This window comes from Pituophis catenifer, unplaced genomic scaffold (genome assembly GCF_029215685.1).
Source record: "Pituophis catenifer annectens isolate HBS135680 unplaced genomic scaffold, rPitCat1.0.hap2 SCAF_3, whole genome shotgun sequence".
NCBI classification, from domain to species: Eukaryota; Metazoa; Chordata; class Lepidosauria; order Squamata; family Colubridae; genus Pituophis; species Pituophis catenifer.
The window spans coordinates 16,010,203-16,026,341 of NW_027256883.1; positions in this window are offsets into that span (position 1 = coordinate 16,010,203).

Below are 16,139 nucleotides of genomic sequence, written 5' to 3' on the forward strand. Positions count from 1 at the left end.
CCACTATTGATCACATCAGTAGAAATATCTTTCTTCAACCTCACATCTTGTCAAGGCATTGAAGTCTATCAATGGTGGCTTGAAAGCTCCATCACGCATCTTGATCAAAACTGTTTTCCTCTTAGCAAAACTTCGATTTTGCTAAGAGGGAAGCCACTGCTTCTTTATTTCACATTAGCTCACACAAAAAGACCCTGGCATTTCTGGAGGCATCAAAAACCCATGCCCTTTAAGTCAAGACTGAAATTTTGTTCAACCAGGAATGATGAGTGTTCCCAATCTTGAAACCCCAAGATCTGTGTAACTCTTAGCATCCCTGATCATCTCCCAAAGATGAATTTTGAAAGAAAAATGCATGAGGAGAAAGAGTGGGTAGATATTTCCCAGGATCATTTGCCTAGTTAGGAAAGATTTAATTTTGTAGGCAATTAAATCTTTAGAATATGCCATGTCTTGTCATGCTCAGGTTTTCTTGGAAACAGACCGTGGATGCTCGTTTTCTAAATTATGTTTTAGGGTTTGTTGTTCTGGAATTTCTGAAAAGTAGGATAATGATCCAGCAACCCACTTGCTTCTTGATCAAATCTCTCTCTAAGATTTTGTTAAGAGGAAAGCCCCTTCTTCTTTATTTTACATTAGCTCACACAATAAGGGAGACTAAATTATTAACAGGAGGTGCACTACTTCTCCTTACTTGAATGAGTTCTAAAATAAAAAAAAGAAAAGAAAAGAAATAACTGTGTGACTTTGAGAAATAGAACTTGGGTGTTAAGAGGATACTAACTCCAGAGCAGAGAGAGAAATGATCTGAAATAAACCATAAATCAATTAAACTGCTACCAGCAACAGTGATTTGGCATATTTCCCAAGCTGCACTTAATTAAATTTTTGATACAGACGATCCATGGGTAGAATTGGTGATATGGCTCATTATTATTCAAAACTTATCCTTCGACTTCCGGTTAACGTTGCAGCGAGAACGGCTTGGAAAATAGCAGACTCTGCCAAGCCCTGCAAAATCCAGCCAGTAACCATGGTTGGGAGACTCTGTGGGGTCAAAGCTGCCTTGTAGGGATGGCGAAGAAAGGAGAGATGCTATGTGAACCATGAAGACTTGTTAGGTCCGAAGCAAGCTCTCCTGAATGGCAGCAGGGACGACGGCCATTTTTGGCAGTCACAAGCTGGGACAACCGGGACCATAAGATTTGCGCTGGAGCGGTCCATGGACAGAGCATTGAAACTGGGTGAGATAATTTCCAGATTTAATTTAAGTACAAGAATTTTAAAAGATAACCTTCAAGTGTTAAGGAAGCAGCAATTAGACACACGGAGAAGATTAAAGGCTGAAAATTAAGAGGCGAAAAAATGCCCAAGGAAAGCTTTAAAATATAGAAAGCCTCGAAAAAAAACTTAAACAATTTGAAAGGTGATTTTTGGGAGAAACTGTCTTGCTTATTTGTATTTTTAAACCCCCTGGACTTATTGGATAATCAGCTGTTTTTGACATACTGTTTCATGTTGGATTTGGGAGCAGGCGAGCCATCTAGTGGAAGAAGAGTAGCACTACACCACTACAGTGTCATTACTCTTAGCATTCTTGATACCAGTAATGAAATAAGACTCAGCTTCGAAAACATGGAACCAGGAAGGGAGAGCTTTGTCTTCACTTCAAGAAGCAACTTGATTGGCCTTATATACTGTTCCTGGAGATGGAGGTTCCATATTTCTTTTAATTATACTGTGTATGTTTAAAAGCCATGCACCTTCCAGGTGTTATTTACTTTCTTCTATTTTGTGTATTAGACTTTATGTGTATTGGACCTCACTTTCACTAAGAGTACTGACGCTGTAGTACTGACAGAGCATTGTTTCTCAATCTTAGAACTACAGAAAAAACAATTGCTACCAATCTGCCTTCCATTGAGGACCTGTATACTGCATGAGTCAAAAAGAGGGCTGTGAAAGTATTTACAGACCCCTCACATCCTGGACATAAACTGTTTCAACTCCTACCCTCAAAACGACGCTATAGAGCACTGCATACCAGAACAACTAAGAACAGTTTTTTCCTGAATGCCATCACTCTGCTAAACAAATAATTCCCTCAACACTGTCAAACTATTTACTAATTCTGCACTACTATTAATCTTCACATCGGTCCAACCACTCATCTCCTTCCACTTATGACTGTATGACTGTAATTTTGTTGCTTGTATCCTTAAAATTTATATTGATATTGTTTCCTGATTGCTTATTTGTACCCTATGATTATCATTAAGTGTTGTACCTTATGATTCTTGATGAACGTATCTTTTCTTTTATGTACACTAAGAGCATATGCACCAAGACAAATTCCTTGTGTGTCCAATCACACTTGGCCAATAAAAAATTCTATTCTATTCTATTCTATCTTGGCAACTTTAAGATGTGTGGACTTCAACTCCCAGAATTTTCCAGCGAGCATGGGGAACTCCCAGCTATCTGGGAATTAAAGTCCACACATCTTAAAGTTGCCAAGGTTGAGAAACACTGGTATAGAGGAATAGCTTCCAGCACTGAGATTGTCATTATTAACCAATCCAAGTTCTGCCTATTTTGTCCTTGGTATTTGTCATTTAAGTTCTTCCTAAGTAGAATCATGTGAGATCTTGGTGGAAATAGGACAAATGACTCCCTTTTCCCTTGATTACGATACAGCTTGCAGTTTCTTTAAAAAAAAAAATCCTAAACAGCTTTGAATCACTACCAGCACAGCAAGATCACAACTATTTATAGTCTAAGCATTCTTTCACAAAAATTTCCGTCTGAAAGTGAGCACATCTCTTACCCAAGTGTAAAGTTGAATGAAGTTGGGTCATTCAAATGTTTACTTTGATCCAGTCAATGGTGAAAAAAGTAAGGTTTCAATGGTGAAAAAAGGGAGGTTCTACATTTAGGCAAGAAAAACCAAATGCCCAGGTATAGTATAGGTCAGGGGTGGACAGCTTGGCTGTCTCAGGAATTCTGGGAGTTGAAGTCCACAGGTTGTAAAAGAGCCACATTTGCCCACTCCTGGTATAGGTGGTACCTGGCTCAACAGTGATAACTGTGAGAGGGATCTAGGAATCCTAGTGGACAAATCAGTTAAATATGAGCCAGCAGTGTGTTGCAGCTGCCAAAAAAGCCAACACAGTTCTAGGCTGCATAAACAGAGGGATAGAATCAAGATCAGGTGAAGTGTTAATACCACTTTATAATGCCTTGGTAAAGCCACACTTGGAATACTGCATCCAGTTTTATTTTTATGATTTGATTTGATTTGTATACCGCCCTTCTCCAGCAAGACTCAGGGCGGTGAACAGCCGAGATAAGACAGAGCATACAAAATTTAAAAAACAGTTTAAAAGGTAATTAAATAATTTCAGCCCAAAATTTAAAACAACCCAATTAAAACCAGTTTCAAATTAAAGACGAAATGGATGGGATCAAGCCAGCCCGGCTAGATGAAATAAATGAGTTTTCAGGGCCCGACGAAAAGTCCGGAGGTCTGGTATTGTGCGTATCTCTAGGGGGAGGTCGTTCCAGAGGGTTTTGGTCACCACAATGTAAAGAAAAAGATATTGAGACTGTAGAAAGACTGCAGAGAAGAGCACAAAGATCATTAGGGGACTGGAAGATAAAACGTATGAAGAACGATTGCTGGAATTGGATGTCTGGTTTAATGACTAGGGGTGACATGATAGCAATGTTTCAATATCTCAGGATCAATATCTCACAAAGAAGAGGGAGTCATGCTATTCTCCAAAGCATCTGAAGATAAGACAAGAAGCGATGGATGGAAAGTAATCAAGGAGAGAAGCAATCCAGAATTGAGAAAAGTGCAAGGAGAGGATAAAAACAATTAATTGAATAACCATTGATTTAAATTAATTGCCTAAAAAGTACTGTGTTGCCTTAAAATTGGCCATTTATAAAATTGATTGGTTCCTTATTTGCATATACCAATCATTCTCTTTCACAATTACAAACCAAGAGGGGGGGATTTGAACTGGGAAAGGAAAAGCGAGAGAGAAGCTTTGTCTAGGTGCTGAGAAGTTAAATATGTACCTTTTTTAAAAAATATAACACTGTTGTTTTTCATAGCTTAGAGCAGTGTTTTTCAACCTTGGCAACTCTAAAATGTGTGGACTTCAACTCCCAGAAATCCCCAGCCATCATGTAAATTACACTCTGGAAAACCTCTTATAGCCTCTGGAAGCGTGTTAACACATTTTAAGTTGAGAAAGTTAAGAAATACTGTTTTAAAGTGTGCATTTCCTATTTCGTTGAAAAAGACTTGCTTCACCAGCATAAATAACTTTTGTTACCTGATTTCACCCTCTATGGTTATGCTTCTCTCTTTGGTTGAGTGCAAACTAAGTTCTCTTACATCTAAGCCAACATGTAAGGTGAGGATGAGAGAGAAGCATAACCACGATGGATAAAGTGCATACTTTAGAACAGTGTTTCTCAACCTTATCAGCTTCAAGAGATGTGGATTCCAACTTCATGGGAGATGATGTCCACACATCTTAAAAGTTGCCAAGGTTAAGAAACATTGGCTTAGAATATCAACAATCTCACCTCACAGATGATTGCTTCTTGCTCTCTGAAAAATTGAAAAGTGATACGACGGTGTCTTGCCAAAATGAAGCATTTTGAGTCCTTCTAACTTTGATACAAGAGGCTATTCAGTGGTGTAATGCTGCCGGTTTAACAACCGGATCAGTGAGCATGCGCTTCACGCTGAAAATGGAACATTTAGAAGCTCAGCTGCTTACCTTCTAAGTCAACAACTAATTAGAACAGCGAGGGGGTGGGAATCAGCTGTGCCGGGCAATTGAGATGAGCTAGAAAGCAGGAAATAAAAGACAGGATAGGGCGGGGCCAGCTGATCGTCAGAGCTACCGGTTCGTTTGAACCGGTCCGAACAGGCTGAATTCCACCTCTGAAGCTATTGTGATGTTGTGATGATGTTAAACTATTCAACACCACCGACAATGCAACTACCCTTCAAAAAAGACCTTGACTATGTGTCAGATTGATCTAACAAGTGGCAACTTCAATTATCAACCAACAAATGCTCTGTCTTGCACATTGGCCAAAAAAAAAAAAAAAAAAATCAAAACATAAAATACAAATTAGATTGACATGACCTTGTTGGTACCCTCACTCTGTCAAGGACTTTGGAGTACTCATTTCTAAAGATCTAAGTGCCCGAGCCCACTGTAACAACATTGCCAAAAAGGCATTAAGAGTTGTTAACCTAATCTTGCGTAGCTCCTTCTCTGGTAATGTTGTACTACTAACTAGAGCATACAAAACATTTGCTAGACCAATTCTTGAATTCAGCTTATCTGTCTGGAATCTGCACTGCATATTGGACATAAATACAATCGAAAGAGTCCAGAGATATTTTACAAGAAGAGTCCTTCATTCCTCTAACCGCAATAAAATACCTTATGCCATCAGACTTCAAATTTTGGGCTTAGACAACTTAGAACTACGCCGATTTCAGTCTGACCTAAGCATAGTACATAAAATTATCTACCACAATGTCCTTCCTGTCAATGACTACTTCAGCTTCAACCACAACAATACACGAGCAAATAATAGATACAAACTCAAGGTAAACCGTTCCAAACTCGATTGCAGAAAATATGACTTCAGTAACAGAGTGGTCAATGCCTGGAATGCATTACCTGACTCTGTAGTTTCTTCCCCAAACCCCCAAAACCTTAACCTTAAACTGTCTACTGTTGACCTCACCCCATTCCTAAGAGGTCTGTAAAGGCATAAGTGCACCAGCGTGCCTACCATCCCTGTCCTAATATTCCTTTTTACTTACTCTTTTCATATATTCAAATTATGTTTACACTTTTACCTGTTATATATGCTTGACTAATAAACTTATGATTATGATTATGATCTACAAGGCCTACATATTATCTACTGAGAACAGTGAATTGCAGATTGTGTTCTAGAGTAGAAATAAATAAATAAATAAATCTCCAATTCGTTGGGAATATTTGGCTGAATTATCCCCAATGAAAAAAAAAACCAAATGTAAACAAGGGCAAGAGTACGGGTAGTCCTCGACTTATAACAGTTTGTTTAATGACCGTTCGAAGTTTCAACGGTACTGAAAAGAGTGACTTATGATCGTTTTTCATACTTACAACTGTTGCAGCATTCCCATGGTCACGTGATCAAAATTCGGACGGTTGTAGTGTCCCAGGGTCATGTGATCACCTTTTGCGAACTTCTGACGAGCAAAGTCAATGGGGAAACCAGATTCAATTAATAACTATGTGACTAACTTAACAACTGCAGTGATTCACTTAACAAGTGTGGCAAGAAAGTCATAAAATGGGGCAAAACTCACTTAACAAATGTCTCGGTTAGCAACATAAATTTTGGGCTCAATTGTGGTCGTTAGTCGAAGACTACCCATACTGTTTTTGAAACCTTGGAAATCTTCAGTCCAAATGCAGAATATTGTGTTATAGGACCAACTGCCTTTTGTATAATATGGGTACTCATTTTTCCAACCAGCTGTTTTTTTTCTTGGTAGGAAAAAAGAAAAAATCAAGCTATTCTACTCTGGCAACTGAGCTGCATGATTCACAATTCAATAAACGGATTGACTGCATCAATGAATGATGTTTCAAGTGGTTGAGCAGCAAGCAGAAATCCAGATGTTTCTCCTTCGGCTAACCTTGCATCTGCACACTGAAGCCTTTCAGCCTTCACTTTTTTGTTCATCCCATAGTTGTTAAACTCTGTTTTGGACACAAACTGAACCTCCTTTCCCACCCCCCTCTCCTCCCAATCTCTGGCAAAAGCCTTCTGCACAACCCTTGTATGTCGATCTCAGCTGTTTGTTCACAAGCTTGGCTGCCAATGGAAACCAAGACATCTGACCCTCTCTCTCTAGCTTTGATTCTGATCTTCTCCAATAATGATGAAGAGCCAAGCACTGGGAAATCTATTACTATAAAAGCAGAGAAAAGGGACTAGGAAATAGCATTGGCTATTGAGTCAGACCTGGTAGCTATGATTCATTTGGACTGGAAACCGAATGCAGGCCACACACAGTCCAAAGTGTCTCTAGCTTGCCAATAGCCACATAGTATATTCCTCTCCAGATAATAACCAGAAATCAGAAATCTGCATAGCTAACAAAAAAAAAAAAAAAAAAAAGAAAAAAGAAAAAAAAGAAAAAAAGAAAGTGGTTTCTTGCTTGGACAGTATCAAAGCCCACCCTACTGCTTTTTTAGTCTTTCCACAGTACTCATAAATTTTGCAAAAAAAAAAAAAAAAAAGTAAAAGGAACAGAAATGGGGACGTTTTGTGGGATAAACCTACCTCTAAAAAAAATAATAATAATAAATTAAGCAGGATAGAAGGCAGAATCCAGTGAAACAACAATTTAGACAGCTGAATTCCTAAAAATGAGTGATTTTAGAACCATCAACTGAAATCCGAATGAAACTGGATTTTAGAATTAGATACACGTTTTCCTTAAAATGTTTTTGGGGGAAAAAATACAAACACTTCAGAAATAATAACTACTTCCGATTATATTCTGCGAACATGATGAATGCCACCATTCTTATTAAAGATGTTCTATAGGGATGAGAAATTGCGTGCATTATCAGTAGAAGTATTTTATATTCACAGAGACATAAATAACTGCATTCATATGTAACAACATACCGAATTGTCTTTAGAACAAGGTTTGATGAACACAAGTAATGTTAAATTATAATGGTGAATTCCAGTGGTGGGTTTCAAAATTTTTTACTACTGGTTCTGTGGGTATGGCTTGGTGGGCGTGGCATGGCTTGGTGGGCGTGGCAGGGGAAGGATACTGTAAAATCTCCATTCCCACCCCACTCCAGGAGAAGGTTACTGCAAAATCCCCATTTCCTCCCCACTCCAAGGGAAGGTTACTGCAAAATCCCCATTCCCTCCCGATCAGCTGGGACTTGGGAGGCAGAGAATAGATGGGGGCGGGGCCAGTCAGAATATTTACTACTGGTTCTCCGAACTACTCAAAATTTCTGCTACCAGTTCTCCAGAACTGGTCAGAACCTGCTGAAACCCACCTCCGGTGAATTCCCACTGTAGAAAGTTAGCAACCAGCCCCCACCTAGAAGAATGAAATATTTTGAGTAATATTTAAAAAAAAGGCAGAGTATTATATTTCCCTGGATGAGAAATTGAGAAATATGTTATTTTTAGAGGAAGAAAGCAGCCCCCACCTTTCTTAATAGCTCACAGCAAATGTCAGCACTTAAGAGATAAAGAGATAGGTAGCTCTATTCATAGGCAAAGCAAATACTGCAGGCAGAAATCCATTCAAAACAGGATATTTTCAAATTCTCTGCAACAAAGTCTGAACAAAGGTAGGATTAGCCTTCAGCCAAAATAGGAATTATTGCATCATCCTCGGCAGTCCAAACTTCAACCAAACTTAGCTCAGACAAACACCTAGGATTTGTACTTTTCCTATAGAGCCGGCTATGATTCCTACACCATGACCCCAACCCCATGGGAGTCTGACAACAGCCAACAGAATACATGTTCTTGCACAGGAACAGGAAATTCAAATGCAAAGCCCAACAGAAGGTATAAAAAAACCTCACTCTCAAATCCATGTGGTCAGCTGCACCAGAACCACAGACCCATGTGATCCATGTTCATCAATAAATGGACTTTCTTTCCAATCAGCCTCCAGCCTCCATTTTGTCTCCAGTGCCTTTCTCCCAGCTTAGAACTGAACCAAATGGATATTTTTTCCAACACCATTTAAGCCAAAAAAAAAAAAAAAAAAAAAAAACATTTAATGTACAAACTAAAACACAGCCTTTCTTAGTAAACGTAAAGAACACGGACAATAAAGAATCTCGGGATGATCAAACAAACTAAGAAAAGAGAAATCTGCTATATTCAGATTTAAAGGGAAGAGAATGGATATGCAAACAGGCCCTTAAAACTGATTCATAAATTTCTGATTTTGAATGCACCCTCTATTACTTTTAACATCTACCAAGAATGTTATGGGAAGAATCTATTGCATAGCAAAGCCACACTGAACTGATCAAAATAAACAAATGTATTCATAAAATGTATAGGTAATCCTTGACTTATGACCTTTTTTGCAGTGGTTGTTGTGTGAACACAGTGATCATTAAGTGAACCCATTGTACACAACGGGTTGGGGTGTTTTTTTGGTGGAAGTCAGAAGTAAATGCTGGTTTCCATAAAAAAAAAGTTGTAAATCATAGCCATGTGACTGCAGGACTTTGCAAATAACCATAAATGTGGACCAGTTGTTAAGAGCCCAAAATGTGATCACTTGACCATGGACGGTGGAGACGCCATTGGAACTTTGAAACTGGATTGTAAGTAGCTCTGGGGAGGTCCGTTGTAACTTTGAATGGTCACTAAGCAACCAACCATAAGTCAAGGACAACCTGAATAGCCAGTTGTTGATGGCATGCTTTCCTAGGAGAGATCCAAGCAGGCAGATCTGCAACTTCACCCAAGCCAGCATTCAGAGTTAGTTTTGGAAAGCTCAGTGAGTTTTCCCAGCTTACCAAAAGCCATAATGGAATGCATGAAGGACAACGGTGTTTCCTTCACATGGCTTTAGGGATGAAAGCTAGTCGAAGCTGGTCAGCATCGCTATTATGATAAGATGGTGCAGCTCTGAACTGGAATTCGCAAATCAACAAAAACCAAGCTGAACTGAAACATGAAGCCAAATCTTCCACCGGGGCCACTATGAAGAAAAAGCAAGATATGACTCATTTATTTATGAATCCAACATCTATTCTGTCCAAGCTTCGCTCCTCAGCGGAGCCTACCAATGAAGTGACTTTCTCCAAAATGTACAATGTAATTGGACATCATGAAATGCCTGCTTAAACGTGTGCTTGCATATTTATGAAGAAAGATGCACAGGAAAAAATGTCTGGCAGGTCTGGAAATACATGCGGGAATATCTCATGGACTGTCTTGCGCGTGAAAATTATCCTACCACAAATCGAATGCCCAATGGAACCTTCAAAGCCTCTCGCCTTGGGCACAATGGAACTTGTTTTGATAGCCCATGCTGTCGGGCAATACGCCAAGATATAACTTATTGATAAGCTCTTTAATAAGAATGAGTCCAGAAATCACTATGTCTTTCTCTTCTAAAATAGTAAAAGAGCTCTGATGGTGCAGTGGTTAGAATGCATGATTGCAGGCTAATTCTGCCAACTGCCAGCAGTTCGATTCTCACTGGCTGAAGGTTGACTCAGCCTTCCATCCTTCCAAGGTCGTTAAAATGAGGACCCAGATTGTTGGGGGCAAGATGCTGACTCTGTAAACTGCTTAGAGAGGGTTGTAAAGCAACCCAGTTGTGCGGCCCAGTTCCAAACAGGACACAGCCCGGTACTGGGCCACAGCCCAGGGTTTGGGGACACCTGATATAAATTTAAATAAATAGATAGATAAATAGAGATAGATAGATAGATAGATAGATAGATAGATAGATAGATAGATAGATAGATAAAACATTGAGGAGAAAAAGAAGGAGTTTGACACTTCACAACAGTCATTTCAATCACAGCTTGTTCAAAATCTTGGACAGAGCCTGGATCCATTCAAGATATCCCCAAGTTGAAATTTGTAATGTGGCAGAAGGCAACAGTAATTAAACACTTGGGGAGTAATGATTTAAATTGTCCTTAATGAATGAGACTTCAAATATCTTTCTTTCGACTGGGTCCCTGTGCTGAAGTGTGGCTTTTGTTACATGGTCCAAAAACAAAATGGTTGACCTTGGAGAGAAAAAAACATGTCCACCATTTTTCAAGCTACAGTGAAAACTTGATTTCATACCCCAATTTTGGGGAGCCAAAGTTATTATTCTTGAATATTAATTCTGATTCTTCTTCCACAATTAGGTCATCTGGGGCTTAGCTTTAGGGCAAAAAATATCTGCATTCAAGTTACAATACTAATTAAATTCCAAAGATCCACATTTATATATAATACATTTGAGAATGGACGATCTATACATTTGCAAGGGAAGAGGTTTTAAAAAAAATGAAAAGAGTTTACGGTAGTAAATTGACAGGCGTAGTACAAACCAAAGTTTCTGCTTCTACCGAAAGAAATCTGCATATTGGTGTCGTCAGAAAATTAACCCAACCTTCCATTCACTTCAAAACTCTTCATTTATGATATCATCAATTCTTAAAGAGGTCTTCTGTATTTCTTACCATAACGCCATAGAGCAGGGGTCTCCAACCTTGGCAACTTTAAGACTTGTGGACTTCAACTCCCAGAATTCCTCAGCCAGGTTGGAGATCCCTGCCATAGAGTTCATTGGTGAGAATGAAACACAAACATATGAATATGAAAGTATAAAATATCCCTTGTCATTCATGACCTTCATCACAAGTTCATCATAGCTCTTCTAAGCCTCTCCAGAACTGACAGGATCTCAGCGTCAAATATCAAACTCTCCTCTTTTTTGGCAATCATGTCTGATTCTTGAAGACTGCCTGGACCCTGCAGTCTTCTTGGCAAGGCTGTTTAGAAATGGTTTGCCACAGTCTCCTTCCTAGGGCTGAGAGTGAGTGACTGGCCCAAGGTCACCCAGCTGGCTTTGGACCTCATGTGGAACTAGATCTCACGATCTCCTGGTTTCTAGCTTGACACCTTAACCCTTACACTGAACTGTCCCTCAAACTCTCCTTTCATGCTTTTAAACACAGAAGATCCAGAAATGTTTCTGTGATCTGTTCTTGGAAATGTTACTCGGGATCCAAGAGACCTTGACTGGAACCAAAAAAAAGTTTTGATAATATCCAATATATAAGTAAGCACAGCCTGCTTACCCTTGTTTTAAAGCTGAGAAAAACATTACAGCCTCCCAGAACATAAAATTGTTTTATTTTCCCAACTTCTCATTTCCACTGAACTTAACTGGATTCCTGCATTTTCAGATCTTATTGCCTCCAAGCGCCTCTTGTTTATGAAATGCAATATTGATCTGATGTCCCTATCTGGTAGCTAAGGTCCCAATTATCTTTTCAGAACACTCCTAAAAATACAATGTCAAAAGATGCGTTCCTCCTACAAGGAAGAGAAAAATATGGGGGAAGAAAGAGAATGAGAACTTCTGTTCTGATAACAAGGGATGATCTACGTCAGGGCTGTCAAACTCGCGTCGTCACAGCGTTGTCACGTGACATATCACAACTTCCCCCCCTTCGCTAAACCGGGCATGTCTATGGCCAGTGTGTGATGCATCCAGCCCGCGGGCTGCGAGTTTGGCAGCCCTGATCTAAGTGTTGCACAGGTCCCCAAATCTACCAATAAAAGAGAATATTTGTAATTTGGGTTGAAATGTGGGATGCGTGGTGCTCTTTGAGGTTGGTTGTTTTCTTGCAGACATTTCATTACCTGACTAGGTAGCATCATCAGTGCTAAAAGGGAGTGGGGTTTGCTTTCTGTTTAGGTATAAATGGCTTGCCTTACAAGTGGGAGTGGTCTTCCCACTTAATCGGTTCCTTAATTATGTTGTTTATTGTTTGATCATTTGTCTGAGTTGATAGCTCCTTGATTGGGGTATTGTTTGTTGCTTGATCTCACCTAGTTGGGTAATGAAACGTCTGCAAGAAAACAACTAACACCAGAGAGTACCAAAGACTCTACACGCCCAAATCCTTTGGGTTAGCCATATCTGGAACTTTAAGAACATAAACACTCTTTCCTAGAAAAAGTGCAGAGAAGAGCAGCCAAGATGATTAAAGGGCTGGAGGCTAAACCATATGATGAACGGTTATGGGAACTAGGTATGTCTAGCCCAGGGGTCAGCAACCTGCGGCTCTGGAGTCGCATGTGGCTCTTTCATCTCTCTGCTGAGACTTCCTGTTGCCGGTTGGCTCCACAATTGATAGGGCTTTCGGTTAGGACAGGTAGAGGAAAAAGGATGCTGTGCTAGGAGGACTCTATGGTGGGGGGAACCAGACTTCCGATCGGCAGAGGAAAAAGGATGTCGCGCTAGGAGGAGATTCTATGGTGGTGGTGGTGAAACTGTACTTCCGGTCGGCAAAGGAAAAAAGGACACCACGGTAGAAGACTCTATGGTGGGGGAACCAGACTTCCGGTCAGCTTCAGAACTGAACAGGGGGCTTCCGGTTAGGACCTTTGTGGCTCTTTAAGTGTTTAAGGTTGCCGACCCCTGGTCTAGCCTAACGAACAGAAGGATTGGGGGTGACATGAGAGCTGTCTTCCCCTACTTGAGGGGCTGTCACAGAGAAGAAGGGGTAAACTTCTTTTCCAAAGCACTAAAGGGCAGGACAAGAAGCAATGGGTGGAAGCTCATTATATATAGATCCAAGCTAGAAATAAGGAAGAATTTCCTGACAGTGGAACAGTCAGTGTGACCGCTTGCCTCCAGAGGTTGTGGGTGCTCCATCACTGGAGGTCTTCAAAAAAAATTTGGAGAGCCATTTGTTGGGAATGGAATAAGGTCTCCTGCCTTTGGCATGAGGTTAGACTAGAAGATCTCGAAGCTCCCTTCCAGCCCTATGATTCTATGAATTGGGAACTCTTCACACGACTGTCAGAGAAGAGTTGCCGCTTCATAAACAGGTGTGGCCATCCACAAAATATCCTTTCAGCTGAAAGAGCTTGATGAAAAAATTCTCAGTTTCACTTCCTTCCCACCTATAAACTATTTCAGGATTCTTTTCTGGACAGAGGAGCTTCAATCAACTGCTTACATTATTTTGTAAGGGTGCTTTGATGACCCACAAATAGAAGAGAGATTTTTTTTTTTAAATTTTTATACATTTTATATTTTAAATTACTAACATTACAAACAACATATACAATTTTTTTTTTTTTGGTAGTTCCAAACATTTCATGGTGGAAACTTGCCCTTTGCTTTGCAGTATCTCGGTTTCCTGTTTCCTACTCTTAAATTAAACGGTTCCTTTTTTTTAAAGTCAGAGAAGGAAGGAATCTGTCAGTGCATTGCTGCTTATGAAAATCAAGTGGATGCTTTAAAAATAGCCCGCTGTGTATCAACCACACATCATTAAATAACTAAGCCAAAGAGTCGTGTCCCCATTTTCCTCCTTCCTAAGAAAGAAAGCCTGGTGGCTCAGCAGACTGATAGCATTGTGATTAACACCAGCTGTCTGCAATTACTGTAAGTCCGAATCTCACCAGGTTCAAGGTTGACTCAGCCTTCCATCTTTTCTAAGGTAAGTAAATTGAGGACCCAGTTTGTGGGGACAATAAGCTGACTTTGTATAAATATACAAAAGTATGAAGGCTATTGCTTAACGCATTGTAAACCGCCCTGAGTCTCCGGAGAAGGGCGGCATATAAATCAAAATTTTTTAAAAAAAGCATTCTGCAGCAACCATTCAGGATGTGCTGTTTCAGACAGTGAGTTATAGTGAATTAGTTACCTTAAGAATTAAGAACTGTCTCCTTAAGCGATTGCATTGTGGGAGATATAGAGAGAGATTGCATTATGGGAAATGTAGTCCATGACATGTGACCACATCTGTGTGTCTGATTGGCCACTGAGGCTCTCTACCTGGGTGCAGAACAAAGACCCGGCCATTATGAACTACCACAGAAGAGAGAAGCATGCTTTCTGAATAGGGGGACAGAACTACCGTCATTTTACACTAAGAAATAGGATAGATTATGAAATACTTGGATGAATCTCACCTTGACTCACCATGATTGTAAGTCTATGTTTGAGGATACCCGAAATAAATATAATCTGCATGAAAACCTGTTTGCTAGAGTTTATCTGCCTGTTCCCAGTGGAGCCAGATGCCTGGGGAACAGAACACAGGATATTCTGCGAGATATGCCATTTATTTCTTGCTATGCATTTCTGCTTCGTTTTTAGAGGGAAACAACTTGGCTCAGAAGCCCTTGGCTAGGCTTATGCAGAAAGAAAGTACAGGTAGTCCTCGAGTTACGACCTTGTGAGCCCAAAAATTATGTTGCTAAGTGAAACATTTGTTAAGTGAATTTTGCCCCGTTTTAGGACTTTTCTTGCTGCAGTTGTTAAGTGAATCATTGCATTTGTTAAGTTAGCAACATAACCTTGACTTTGCTTGTCAGAAAAATCACAAAAGTGGGTCACACTGTAACCGTCAGAAACGTGAACCAGTTGCCAAACATCTGAATTTTGATCAGGTGGCCATGGCGATGCTGCAATGGTCGTAAGTGTGAAAAACGGTCATAAATCACTTTTTCAGTGCTGCTGTAACTTTGAACGGTCACTAAATGAACTGTTGTAAGTAAAGGGAAATACTGTAATTCAGAGACAAACCACATGCTTTGGCTTGCAAATTTGAGACTCAAATTTGCTTGCAGAAAACAAAATTCCTGCAAAGAAACTTCCATAGAGTTACTGTCGGTCAGAACATACTGTATTTAATTAATCTGGTAATGTGCTATCAATTTTTGAACCAACGTACTTCAAATGGGCTAACTTGCAGAACGCATCCCAAGTACGGACTCATGATTCCTGTGAACACATAGCAACCATTTTCTCCACCAATACAGATAGTCCTTGACTTATTTATTTATTTATTTGTTCAACTTGTATGCCGCTTTCTCCGAAGACTCAAGGCGGCTTACAATGCATTTAAAAACCATATATAAAAACATTAAAAATTAAAACATTAAAAACAATTAAAACCCATTCACATCATTCATGGCCATATCTCGCCAGATCGCAACAGCGAGATCAATGGTCCCAGGCCTGCCGGAAAAGCCAGATCTTCACCCCTTTTCGAAAGGCCAATAGGGTGGGGATGGTCCAGATCTCAGGAGATAACTGATTCCAGAGAGCTGGGGCAGCCACAGAGAAGGCCCTCCCCCATGAGCCCGCCAGCTGGCATTGTTTAGCTGACGGGACCCGGAGGAGACCAACTCTGTGGGATCTTACCGGTCGTTGGGAGCTATGCGGTAGAAGGCGGTCTCAAAGATAACCTGGCCCTGAGCCATGTAGGGCTTTAAAGGTAATAACCAACACCTTGAATTGTGACTGGAGACCAATAGGGAGCCAGTGCAGC